The 14,793-nt window shown below is 37.2% G+C and overlaps 1 protein-coding gene across 1 annotated transcript in view; it reads right to left on the bottom strand.

The window, feature by feature from the left end:
- The window catches only part of CFTR (CF transmembrane conductance regulator), a 162,420-nt gene that overhangs the window by 19,887 nt on the left and 127,740 nt on the right, over window positions 1-14,793 (bottom strand).

Genomic DNA, 14,793 nt, shown 5'->3' with positions numbered 1-14,793 from the left:
ATTACTCCAGTGACATACAGACACCATACCACAAATGTAATCTGGCGTTATACTTCACTAAAAAACACTGGAACTGTCTTGTTTTTTTATCGCCAGGGGGGAATTTCAACTTATTCTTTCAAACCTTTCTGTAATGCTCCCAACTCTGACCAATAGTGATCTGAAGCAAAACAATCCTGGAAAAAGAATATAGAAATTGGCCAGAGGGAGCTGGACTCTTAATTCTGACCCTTCATTTATCACTGACCTTTACTAATGGCATATAGATGAAAGATCCCATTTTGCACCAAGGACAACAAAGATACAATGTCTTCATGTGTACCATTTCTAAGGGTGGCCTCAAGCCAAAAGCTGGGCTCTATAAAGCTTGATCTAGTTCCTAATGCGAAGATGAGATTGAAAATTAATGAATCTGAAACAGTTGTAACATTCAGATACCGTCCATAATAAATTAGGCACCAGTTTAGGCCTGGCAATAAACAAGAAAGAGTTCAGTGAGCTCTGTGTTCCCAGAGAAGCAGGCCAAGCCTTGCCACTCAGTGGATAAGCACCTGGATAGTTGTCAAATCAAGTTCTTACATCTACCCTGGCTGGCAGGAAGAGAACCTGGAGAAGCAAAACGGATATTAAGGAAAGAAAGAAAAAACAAAACCTATTCTTGTTACCAAAGAGCACAGAATGGAAGTGCCAATGCCATGTGTCACAAGGGGAGAGCGGGTGCTCAGGCAGCCCATGGGGGTCCCACCTCTGTGCTCCAGGGGGGCTGCCGAGCACCTGGAGGAAGATGCTCTGAGTGGGCAGACATTGCTGCAACCATAAGCTGATCACTGAAATATGGCCCAACACTTAGTAGCACTGAATAAATGTTTACTTCCTTCCCCTTACGTGACTCCTGTTTCTCTTTTATATTTAGCTTTTTTTTATAGGAGAGCTGAGCTACTGGTCTTTTAGAGCAATGCTTTTTACACCACCTGTGGCAAAGAATAGTTTTGTGTTGCCCTGTTTTGCTGTTGTTGTTGTTGTTTCGGCTTTTTTAGTTTCCGATCCACTGCAAATCAGTACTTCAAAAGAAAAGATAATAAAAACAAATTTCTACATACTTACTCTCAATTCTTATACTTATCAAAGACCACTAACTGCTCATAAGCCAGAACCAATTCATGGACCACAAAGAATGCTTTAGATAATAACTTATTTAGATAATAACTTATGCTTTATTCGGAATCTGGTAATAAACTAGGCCTTTGGGATAAGTTGGTAAGCAATAATGACACCATGTCTTTTGTTCATAAGAGCTCCGTAATGAGGCTTTCACAGATGCTTAGTTTCTGAGACAACTGATAAAATCAGATAAACCAAAAGTTATACACAACATGTTTTTGACATTCCTCATACTACTGATCAGAAGCAGTAAATATTGTATTTATTTTTTCTTGATTATTCCTGTGTTAACCCAAGAATTTAAGTTCAGGAAGAACAGGGTGGTCTATATTCTTTTCCACTGAATTCTCACCACCTGCCACAGGGGTGGGTATACATAAAGTGCTCAATAAATGGTTGTTCGGATTGACTGAGGGTCAGGCAGATGGAAGAATGAACGAATGGAAAAATGACATACAGATCAGATAGATGGAAGGATGGATGGATGGATGGTTGGATGGATGGATGGATGGATAGAAAGAAGGAAGGAAGGAAAAGAGGGAAAGGGAGGGGGAGTGGGAGAGAAGGAAGATGAATGAACAAACTTATTTAGTTGACCTAACAAACAAATGAATTTAGTTAATTTTGGTCAAATATCATATCAAGTTTCATTTAAAAATCTTGTGAAATGTAATACACACACCTCCATTTCTGACTCAGCCCATGCTGTACAAACATATTCATCATATGTCATGATTTTTCAACCACAACAATAAAGCTTTTATAAGCAATCTGAATATGCCTTGTGTAGGTGAGGTATGGGGGAAGGAAAGTTCAACAAGAGGAAGTGATTTACTTTAAAGTCATATCACAAATTTAATCAGACAACAAAAAGAAATAAAAGGCAACCAGATTGGTAGGAAGCAGGAAAACTTTCACTATTTGCAGGTGACATAATACTCTATATAGAAAACCTAAGTGATCCCACCAAAAAAACTGCTAAAACTGATAAATTCAGTAAAGTCACAGGGTACAAAAGCATGTGCAGAAATTTGTTGCATTTCTATATACCAATAATGAAACAACAGAAAGAGAAATTCAGAAAACAATCTCATTTACAACTGTACCAAAAATAGTAAGATTTTGTTTTTTTTTTTTTTTTTTAAATAGTAAGATTTTGGTTAGGAATAAACCTAACCAAAGAGGTGAAAGACTTGTACTCTGAAAACTAAAAAACACTGATGAAAGAAATAGAAGATGACACAAAGAAATCAAAAGACATTCCATGCTCATGGATTGGAAAAACAAATATTGCTAAAATGTCTACTACCCAGAGCAATCTGCACTTTTAATGCAATCCCTATCAAAATACCAAGATTATTTTTCACAGAGCTGGAAGAAACAATCCTAAAATTTCTATGGAACCACAAAAGACCCCAAATAGCAAAAGCAACCTTGAAAACCAAAGCTGGAGGAATCACAATTCCAGATCTCAAGTTATATTACAAAGCTATAGTGATCAAGACATTATTGTACTGGCACATAAACAGACACGTCCAATTTTCTGAGAAAACTCAGAATTGGACCCACAGCTTAGTGGTTAGTAAACCTTTGACAAAGTAGGAAAGAGTATTCTCTTGGGGAAAAAAAAAAAAAAAACCTGTCTCTTCAACAATTCGTGCTGAGAAAACAGACAGCCACATGCAGAAGAATGAAACTAGACCACTTTCTAACACCAGACACAAAAATAAATTCAAAATGGATTAAAGACCTAAATGTGAGACCTGAAACCATAAGAATCCTAGAAGAGAGCACAGGTAATCAACTCTTTGACATCAGCCATAGCAACTTCTTTCCAGATGTGTCTCCTGAGGCAAGGGAAACAAAAGCAAAAATAAACTCTTGGGATTATATCAAAATGAAGGAAACAATCGATAAAACTAAAAGGCAACCTACAGAATGGGGGAAGGTATTTGCAAATGACAAATCTGATAAGGGGTTAATATCAAAAATCTGTAAAGAACTTATAAAACTCAACACTCAAAAGTGAATAATCCAATTTAAAAATGGACAGAAGAATAGACATTTCTCCAAAGAAGACACCCAGGTAGTCAACAGACATTTGAAAAGATGCTGATGCATCATCAGTCATCAGGGAAATACAAATCAAAACTACAAAGAGGTATCACCTCATACCTGTCAGAACGGCTGAAAGCAACAACAAAAGAAACAACAGGTGTTTGCAAGGATGCAGAGAAAACGAACCCTCATGCACTATCGGTGGGAATGTAAACTGGTGCAGCCACTGTGGAAACAGTCTGGAGGTTCCTCGAAAAGTTAAAAATAGAGCTACCCTACGATCCAGCAATTGCACTACTAGGTATTTGCCCAAAGAATACAAATATACTGTCTCAAAGGGATACATGCACCCTGATGTTTATAGCAGCACTATCTACAATAGTCAAATTATGGAAACAACCTAAGTGTCCAACAACTGATGGATAAAAATGTGATATATATATATAGAAATATTACTTAGCCATAAAAAAGAATGGAATCTTGCTATTTTCATCAACACGGATGGAGCTAGCAAGTATTTAATTCTATTTATTTATTTATTTATTTGTTTGTTTTTTAGAGAGAAAGAGCGTGAGCAGGCAAGGAGCAGAGGGAAAGATGAAGAGAGAGAGTCTTAAGCAGGCTCCATAGTGTGGAGCCTGATGCAGGGTCAGTCTCACAACCCTGAGATCATGACCTGAACCAAAATCAAGAGTCAGATGCTTACTTGACTAAGCTACTCAGGTGCCCCTGGAGCTAGAGTATTACGCTAAGTGAACTAAGTCAGTCAGAGAAAAGGAAATACCACGTGATTTCACTCATATGTGGAATTTAAGAAACAAAACAAATAAGCAAAGGGGGAAAAAAAGAAGAGGGAGGGGCAAACCAAGAAACAGACTCTCAACTACGGAGAACCAACTGCTGGTTACCAGAGGGGAGGTGGGTGGGGGATGGATGAAATAGGTGATGGGGATTAAGGAGCACACTTGCGATGAGCACCAGGTGTTGTATGGAAGTCTTGAATCACTATATGTGCAACTGAAACTAATATCACACTGTATGTTAAGTAACTGGAATTTAAATAAAAACTTTAAAAAATAGATAAAAAATAACAAAGCCATATTACAAATTTTTTATCAAAAGCATCTTGAGGACCAGACCTCTATATCATTAGCCAAGGTTCTAATAACTACGATAAATGACCATGTTCCCTTTCAAGAAGCAAATACTGAAAGTTCTAGAGAATTCAGTTTTTATGTTGATATAAGGCTTAATTGAGAGGCAAATTGTAAATCTTTTGTTTAGCTTTCCAGTTTTGTAGCTGTTCTCTGATCCTTCTGTATTATTGAACTGAGGATACTGCATCATGTCTGACATGTTTCTAGCTGCAAGGAATCTTATTGGTCCATATCTAACAAAGTTTTCTTGTTTATATAATTGGCACATAATAATTCTTTTCCGGGATTTGTTTTTCCAGGCTTCTCAGTGATCTATTGAATAAGGCCAGGGTACTTCCCGCAAGTAAGCTTTTAAGGTATATCCTAATTGCAAGTCAGTGATTTCTAGTAACTTCAGTGAACTTCCTTTCCGAGAATTTTGGATCAAGATAAATCAAAATACTATGTGGACAGCTACACAATGTTGAATTCGGTGCTAGCTGTAATTGCTCCGTACCATGAATAGAACAGTCTCAGTACATTCTTTTCAAAGTGCTTGAGCCACTATTTTAGTATTGCAACAGATGGAAACCTACTATACTTATTTTTCATCTTCTGTGGTTTCCAGAAATCAAGATACCAAGTAAGATGAAATCTAGATCTCTAAAGTGGTAATTACTGTACCTTTTATATATTTACCATTAATGAACTATAATTCTTAACATAAGTTCTTGAGAATATGTTCCTCATAACTCTAAGGTTAATTACTGAATGATTCAGCTACTAAATACCAATTTCTATCACGACAGGATGCCATATGTGTTTCACAAATCAAACAGACATCATCTGAACCCTTGGCACTGTTTGTTTGTTCGTTTGTTTTACCCTTGACACTGTTTAAATTGCTTCTGGCATCTCAGGATTTTGAAGAGTCTACAAATAAAGAAATCAGGGAAGCTCACCCAAAAGAATAGACCTTGAAGTACTATTAAATACCTATTTAACTAGAAGACCATCCAGTACTGTATTAGACACAATTTACCACCTAAGGCATTTTGATAAGTCTACGTTTATCATGAAGGACCTGGCTCCAAATTAGAATCCCAGTCTGCATTTTGAGAGGAAAAGAAAAGGGAAAAAGGAAGAGATATTCTATTGGGGAGAAGGTAATCTGGATATTAAAATTCCAGCAAAAAATCAAAAGCTTTTAAGAAAACAACTACTTGAAAGTAAAGTAAAAGTTGTAAAAATCTTGCTCTATTTCTCATGCATTGAAAATAAAATTTAAAGTACAGATTCTGTGAAGTAAAGGTCGAAATTAGGAGCAAAGAAGATAATAAGACACCTCTTCCCTAAGATAATTGTTACGGACAAAATGTTTTAACATAAAGACTGAATAACTTTTTTACATAAAATACTGATTTTAAAAATCTTTTGGGGATCCCTGGGTGGCGCAGCGGTTTGTCGCCTGCCTTTGGCCCAGGGCCCAATCCTGGAGACCCGGGATCGAATCCCACGTCAGGCTCCCGGTGCATGGAGCCTGCTTCTCCCTCTGCCTGTGTCTCTGCCTCTCTCTCTCTCTCTCTCTCTCTCTCTCTCTCTATCATAAATAAATAAAAATAAATTTTAAAAAAATCTTTCACCATGCTATGAGCTGAATATTTGTGTCTCCCCCAAATTCATATGTCAGCCTTTGGGAAGCGATTAGGTCATAAGGGTGGAACCTTCATGAATGAGATTAATGCCCTTATAAAGAAATCCCAGAAAGCTCTCTCACCTCTTTCACTGTATCAGGTTACAATGACAAGACAAACATCTATGAGGAAGTAGGTTCTTACCAGACAATGAATCTGCTGGCACCATGATCCTGGACTTCCCAGACAGAATTATGAGAAATAAATTTCTGTTGTTTATAAGCCACCTAGCCTATGATATCTTGTTACAGCAGCTCAAATGGACTCAGGCACACCATCCCAGCAAAAATGCTGAAATCCATTAAAAATTAAACAAGAGATGCCTATTTAAGTCCTTTTCAAATCTTTTCTTCTTTTTCTTTTTTCAAGAAGATGAATTAGACCACAGCTGATCTTGTAGGATTCTTGAATAATCAAGATAATATACTGAATTTTAGTATATTCTTGAGTCAGCATGCAAAAAGTATGTTTGGGACATCTTGTTATAGACAGCAAGATGCTCTTATATGTTCTAAGGGCAAGGCAGTAGAAATAACAATCTTAACAGACCTGCTCAAAATAATATTTTAACAATCAGTTCATACTCTAATCAATCATATCACGAGAAGTAGGTATAAGCTATTCATTCATGCATGCATTTAACATATAGTAAGCTAGGCAACGTGCTAAGCAAAGGGATTGAAAGATGGCAAATAGGACTTCTGATTTCTGGACCAAAATATAAGGAACTTGAATGTCATCACTTTGTCCTAACAAGTAAAAAGCTGAGCAAACTGAAAAATCAAAATTCTTCCATCTGTTAGAGAGTGAAGACACGGAACAAACCATAACCACCATAAATGGAAAGACACACAGATATAGAGAATCACAATTTATGAGAGAAGAAACCATGATCAGAAAGTTCACCATGACCAAGTAGGATTTATCCCCGGGACACAAGGCTGGTTCAACACCCATAAAACAATCAATGTGATTCATCATATCAGCAAGAGAAAAACCAAGAACCATATGATCCTCTCATTAGATGCAGAGAAAGCATTTGACAAAATACAGCATCCATTTCTGATCAAAACTCTTCAGAGTGTAGGGATAGAGGGAACATTCCTCAACATCTTAAAAGCCATCTATGAAAAGCCCACAGCAAATATCATTCTCAATGGGGAAGCACTGGGAGCCTTTCCCCTAAGATCAGGAACAAGACAGGGATGTCCACTCTTACCACTGCTATTCAACATAGTACTAGAAGTCCTAGCCTCAGCAATCAGACAACAAAAAGACATTAAAGGCATTCAAATTGGCAAAGAAGAAGTCAAACTCTCCCTCTTTGCCGATGACATGATACTCTACATAGAAAACCCAAAAGCCTCCACCCCAAGATTGCTAGAGCTCATACAGCAATTTGGTAGCGTGGCAGGATACAAAATCAATGCCCAGAAATCAGTGGCATTTCTATACACTAACAATGAGACTGAAGAAAGAAAAATTAAGGAGTCAATCCCATTTACAATAGCACCCAAAAGCATAAGATACCTAGGAATAAACCCAACCAAAGAAGTAAAGGATCTATACCCTCAAAACTATAGAACACTTCTGAAAGAAATTGAGGAAGACACAAAGAGATGGAAAAATATTCCATGCTCAGGGATTGGCAGAATTAATATTGTGAAAATGTCAATGTTACCCAGGGCAATTTACACGTTTAATGCAATCCCTATCAAAATACCATGGACTTTCTTCAGAGAGTTAGAACAAATTATTTTAAGATTTGTGTGGAATCAGAAAAGACCCCGAATAGCCAGGGGAATTTTAAAAAAGAAAACCATATCTGTGGGCATCACAATGCCAGATTTCAGGTTGTACTACAAAGCTGTGGTCATCAAGACAGTGTGGTACTGGCACAAAAACAGACACATAGATCAATGGAACAGAATAGAGAACCCAGAAGTGGACCCTCAACTTTATGGTCAACTAATATTTGATAAAGGAGGAAAGACTATCCATTGGAAGAAAGACAGTCTCTTCAATAAATGCTGCTGGGAAAATTGGACATCCACATGCAGAAGAATGAAACTAGACCACTCTCTTTCACCATACACAAAGATAAACTCAAAATGGATGAAAGATCTAAATGTGAGACAAGATTCCATCAAAATCCTAGAGGAAAACATGGGCAACACCCTTTTTGAACTCGGCCACGTAACTTCTTGCAAGATACATCCACGAAGGCAAAAGAAACAAAAGCAAAAATGAACTATTGGGACTTCATCAAGATAAGAAGCTTTTGCACAGCAAAGGATACAGTCAACAAAACTAAAAGACAACCTACAGAATGGGAGAAGATATTTGCAAATGACATATCAGATAAAGGGCTAGTTTCCAAGATCTATAAAGAACTTATTAAACTCAACACCAAAGAAACAAACAATCCCATCATGAAATGGGCAAAAGACATGAAGAGAAATCTCACAGAGGAAGACATAGACATGGCCAACATGCACATGAGAAAATGCTCTGCATCACTTGCCATCAGGGAAATACAAATCAAAACCACAATGAGATACCACCTCACACCAGTGAGAATGGGGAACATTAACAAGGCAGGAAACCACAAATGTTGGAGAGGATGTGGAGAAAAGGGAACCCTCTTACACTGTTGGTGGGAATGTGAACTGGTGCAGCCACTCTGGAAAACTGTGGAGGTTCCTCAAAGAGTTAAAAATGGACCTGCCCTACGACCCAGCAATTGCACTGTTGGGGATTTACCCCAAAGATACAAATGCAATGAAACGCCGGGACACCTGCACCCCGATGTTTATAGCAGCAATGGCCACAATAGCCAAACTGTGGAAGGAGCCTCGGTGTCCATCGAAAGATGATGGATAAAGAAGCTGTGGTTTATGTATACAATGGAATATTCCTCAGCCATTAGAAATGACAAATACCCACCATTTGCTTCAACGTGGATGGAACTGGAGGGTATTATGCTGAGTGAAGTAAGTCAATCGGAGAAGGACAGACATTATATGTTCTCATTCATTAGGGGAATATAAATAATAGTGAAAGGGAATATAAGGGAAGGGAGAAGAAATGTGTGGGAAATATCAGAAAGGGAGACAGAACATAAAGACTCCTAACTCTGGGAAACGAACTAGGGGTGGTAGAAGGGGAGGAGGGCGGGGGGGTGGGAGTGAATGGGTGACGGGCACTGGGGGTTATTCTGTATGTTGGTAAATTGAACACGAATAAAAAAATAAATAAAAAAAAGAGAAAGTTCACAGAAACTAGAATCAGGGTAAAAATCTCTAAACTGTAACTGACAAATTACTGGAGGATCAATGTGGACAAGTCTGAGGGCAAAAAAGTCAGGGGGAGGCCATTTGTAGAAGGGCCATTTTGTGAATATTACCTCCAGGAGCCCAATGATGTTTACCATTTCACAGTGAAAAACACAGAAAAATCCCTGATGCATCCAGTAGGAGGAGGGAGAAAGCAACAATTTTGTAATACTCCAGAGCATTAGAGAATTCAGTTCTTCATAAGACTGCCTTCAAGAGAAACTATTTTATGAGAGCTTAACCTATTGGGGTTTTTATTAGAACCCAATTGATCTAGGGAAGGAAAATACCCAACTCCAATTCACAGTTCATCCTGTGGCTGCAGTGAAAGCAGTACAGAGGGAAATTTATAGCATTAAAGGCATATATTAGAAAAGAAGACAAATCTAAAATAGTCTAAGTTTCTATATAGTCTAAGTTTCTACTATGGGAAACTAGAAAAAGAAGAGTAAGTTACATTGAAAGAAAGCAGAAGAGAAATCGTAAAAATTAGTGCAGAATCATCTAGTTGAAAATAGGAAATAAGTAGAGAAAATCAGTGAAAGCTGGTTCTTAGAAAAAGATCAATAAAATTAATAAGCTTCTAGCCAGACTTAACTAAGAAAACAAGGGAATTAGTAATTAAACAAATTACTAATATTAGAATTGCAAGAGAGGACATCACTGCATATCCCATCATATGAGAATAATAAAGTAATACTATAAGCAACTATATGTCCAGCAATTTGAAAATCTACATGAAATGTACCAATTCCTCAAAAGATACAATCTTCCAACACTCACACAAGAATTAGACAATCTAAATAGGCATATATATCTTTTAAAGAAATGTTATCAATACTTAACAACCTTCCAATTCAGAAATCTCCAGGTCCAGATACATTCACTGGTGAATTCTATCAAATATTTAAAGTAGAAATTCTATCAATCCTCTACAAATTCTTCCAGGAGATGGAAGCAGAGGGAATACTTCCTAACTATTCTATGAGGCCTACATTAACAACCACCACCAACAACCAAAAGCAGGCAAAGACATTAGAGACCACTTCTCATGAACATAGTACCAAAAATCTTCAACAAAATATTAGCAAATCCAATCCAACAACGTACAAAGAGATTATATACCATGACCAAGTGTAATTTATTCCAGATACACAAGGTTGGTTCAAAATTCAAAATGAATATAATCTACTCTATCAATGCCCTAAACTAAGAAAAATCACAATTTGTATCAATAGATGCAGAACTCATTTGACAAGATCCAATGCTAATTCCTGAGAAAAACTCTGCAGAGTAGGAATAAAGGGGAACTTCCTTAACTTGAAAAAGACATCTATAATGACCCTCTAGTTAACATTGCATGTAAGGGTGAGAAACTCAAAAGACTTCCTGCTAAGATCAGGAACAAGGCAAGGATATCCTTTCTCATAACTCCTTTTCCACATTATACCATTATACTGGAAAGTCCAGCTAAGGCATTAAGACCAGAAAAGGAAATTAAAAGCATGCAGATTGGGGAGAAAGAAACAAAACTGTCTTTGTTCACAAATGACATCATATACATAGAAAATCTAGAAGATCAGCAATAAAATTCCTGGAACTAATAAGTGTTAACAGCAAAGTTGTAGGATACAAGGTTAATATGCAAAAATCAATTCCTTTGCTAAATACCAGCAACGAACAAGTGGAATTTGAAATTAAAGACATATTACCATTTACATTAGCACTCCCAAAACAAAATACTTAGATATAAATGTAAGAAAATATAATATACAAAATCTAGATGAGAAAAACCACAAAATTCTGATGAATGAACTCAAAGAAAAAGTAGGTAAATAGAGAAATGGTCCATGTTCGTGAAAAGAAAGATTCAGTATTGTCAAGATATCGATTCTTCCCAACTTGATCTATAGATTCAATGTGATCCCAGTCAAAATCTCAGCAAGTGGGATCCCTGGGTGGCACAGCGGTTTGGCGCCTGCCTTTGGCCCAGAGCGTGATCCTGGAGATCCGGGATCGAATCCCACGTCGGGCTCCCGGTGCATGGAGCCTGCTTCTCTCTCTGCCTGTGTCTCTGCCTCTCTCTCTCTGTGTGTGTGTGACTATCATAAATAAATAAAAAAGAAATTTTAAAAAATCTCAGCAAGTTATTTTGTGGAGCTGACAAGTTGATTCTAAAGTTTATATGGAGATGCAAAAGATCTTGAGTAACCAACACAATACTGAAGAAGAAAAACAAAGTTACAGGACTGACATTACTCAATTCCCACGACTTTGCCTTATCATGGACTTAAAAGATCAAGGCTGTATAACATGAACACCTGCAGTTTCCCAACTCTTTTTTTTTTTTTTAAAGATCTTAATTGCCCAACTCTTTACTCATCTTTCTCTTTAACCCCAGTTATCTGCTTTCCTTCTGTCTCAAAAAACAAAACAAAACAACCAAAATCTCTATAGTGCAAAGGCAAAAGAGCCTCCATATAGCCATCCTCTTAGGCAGGTGGTCTTGCTACCCCTTTCCCACACCAATGTCAGTGCTCTACAGAACTCTCCATTTCAGTACTCCCCCATTCCCTAACACTTTGCAGTTGGACTTCTACCTTCATTTCTCTGCACCCAATGACTGTCTTAAACTGGGCTCTCATTCTTGGAAGGGAATGTATCAGTGATACCGACTACTGTCCCTACACACCCAGAGTTCTTACTCAGTAGGGTTGAGTGAGGCCAAAGAATATGCATTTCTCACAAGTTCCTGAGTGATATAGATGATCCTGGTCCAGGGAACCACACTTTGAGAATCACTGCTCTCTTGAAGATGACCAAAGACTACTCAGGAGCAAAACTGAGTAAGATTTTCTGAGTCTTCAACTTCCTTTGTTACTTCAGCTCCCAAGATCAATAATTCTCATTATTTTGCTCTAGGTATGCCTTCCACTTTATCCTTTATGCATCCTCCAATCTGACCAAACTAGTCATTGTTTCCTGTACATGCCCCATGCCTTCGATTATTCCCTCTGCTTACCCTTTTTCACTCACCTTTGCTTGTTCAAATATACAGCTCAAGTCTCAAAGTCTCCTTCTAAATGCCACTTCCTGTGGAAAACTTTCCCTGAATAGCACAACTCCCAGCCAACTGATACTAACTGCTTCCTCCTTGCCTCTGCATTATACCTATGCATCTTTTATTCAAGGGTATAACAAGGGTTTTTGGAACCTGAGGCTTATACAATATGGAGGAGGAGTTATTTCCAAGAATAAAGATTTCATACTTAGAAATATAAAATTAAGTACATGGCCTTGGAAGGGGTTCAGGCAAGTAAACTCTGAAATTTAAGCTTTGTTAACTTCACAGTGATCTGCTTCAGTTCTTACTGGATCTTGCATTTCCCCTTAGAGGGGCATCTTCTGGGACAGATATCTCTTTTTTTCTCTTCCTTTCTCTCTCTCTCCTTTGGCTCCTTCTTTTTCTACTTTTAAGGGAAGCAAGTGAAAAATAACTTTAAAGTCAGACAGATCTGAGTTTAAGATCCCTGCTAACTCACTCACTTAATTGAACTTCAGTTTCTTCCACTGCACAAAACGGGTAATAGTATCTACCTTTGGGATTATAATAAGATCAAATGTGATAGCAAATAAATGTCTTTAGACAGTGCTTAGAACATGATAAGCACTTGATAAACATTAGCTTCTCTCTTTGGATGGCAAGATCCATAGCCTTACGTAAGTAATTTTCAATTCCCTCAGAGCACCTACCGTTCCTTGCAAAGAATATTTAGTGAACACATATGGCCTATTTTCTATATAAAGTTTCTGAGAACATTAAATGCCTAAGCATACTGCTTCTTCCTCATTTTACAGCAGCTCTTATTATTACTCTCACATCAAGGAAACTACCTACAGAAATGAGGACTCTGCAAATTGTCACACTCGTAGGACTCGGTTGGATTTAATTTAGCAAGCAAGTTAGCATCAGTGAAGCAAAGGGTTGGGAAGATGTCAGGAGGAGAGAAAGGAAATAATTTACCAAGGCTTCTCACTCTGGTTTATGTCAACTTATTTGCTGCTATTGTTTGTAACTTGACATCACTTTTGGAATCTGTCCTGGTGGTCCCAAGGACGTTTTCAGCTACTTGTGGCACTCACTGATGTGCAAAGCAAAAGAGAAAACTTAATTGTGTGTTTTCTCAACACAAGGGAGGGACAAAGGCAAATAATTTTACATAGTTCTAATGTACACAACCTCATTCTAATAGAAGGGACAAATTCAATCTAAAACCTACTCTTTCCATTTGTGCTGATTTAAAACTGTTTTCACTCTAAAATTACAAATGAAAGAGGAGAAATAACAACCAACACCACAGGAATACAATCATAAGAGAATATCATCAAAAAGTATATGCCCCAAATTGGACAACCTAGAAGAAATAAGCAATTCCTACAAACATATAAATACCAAAACTGAAACAGGAAGAAATAGAAAATTTGAACAGAATTATAACCAGCAAAGAAATTGAATCAGTAATCAAAAAACTCCCAAAAAACAAAAGTCCAGGACCAACCATATGGCTTCACAGGTGAATTCTACCAACATTTAAAGAAGAGTTAATACATCTTCTCAAGAAGAGAAAATAGAAAAGGAAAAACAAACAACAGAAAAACAAACCCATCCAAATTCATTCTATGAGGCCACCATTACCCTAATACCAAAACTAGATATGGACACCACAAAAAAAAAAGAACTACAAGTCAATATCACTGATGAACATAAATGCAAAAATCTTCAACAAACTACTAGCAAACAAAATTCAACAATACATTAAAAAAAATTGCACCATAATTGCAAATTATTCACCATGACCAAGTGGGATTTATTCCTCGGTTGCAAGGATGGTTCAATATTCACATATCAGTCAACATTAATCAACGATGATACATCATGTCAATAAGAGAGAAGAACCATATGAACATTTCAATAGACACAGAAAAAGCATTTGATGAAGTACAACATCCATTCATGATACAAACCCTCTACAAAGTAGGTTTAGAGGTAACATACCAACATTATAAAGGCCATCTATGAAAAACGGATAGCCAATATCATACTTAATGGGGAAAAACAGGAGTATTTCCCTAAGGTCAGGAACGAGACAATGATGTCCACTCTCCCACTCTCACCACTTTTATTAAACACAGTACTGGAAGTCCTAGCTACAGCAATCAGACAACAAAAAGAAATAAAAGGCATCCATTGGTAAAAAGCAGTAAAACTTTCGCTATTTGCAGATGACATAATACTCTATATAGAAAATCCACATGATCCTATCCAAAAAAACTGCTAAAAAAATTCAGTAAAGTCGCAGGGTACAAAAGCATGTACAGAAATCTGTTGCATTTCTATACACCAATAAT

The sequence above is a fragment of the Canis lupus genome, chromosome 14 (genome assembly GCF_011100685.1).
Source record: "Canis lupus familiaris isolate Mischka breed German Shepherd chromosome 14, alternate assembly UU_Cfam_GSD_1.0, whole genome shotgun sequence".
In the NCBI taxonomy this organism is placed as follows: domain Eukaryota; kingdom Metazoa; phylum Chordata; class Mammalia; order Carnivora; family Canidae; genus Canis; species Canis lupus.
The sequence above is the reverse complement of the archived record's forward strand: the minus strand, read 5'-3'. Positions and strand labels throughout refer to the sequence as shown.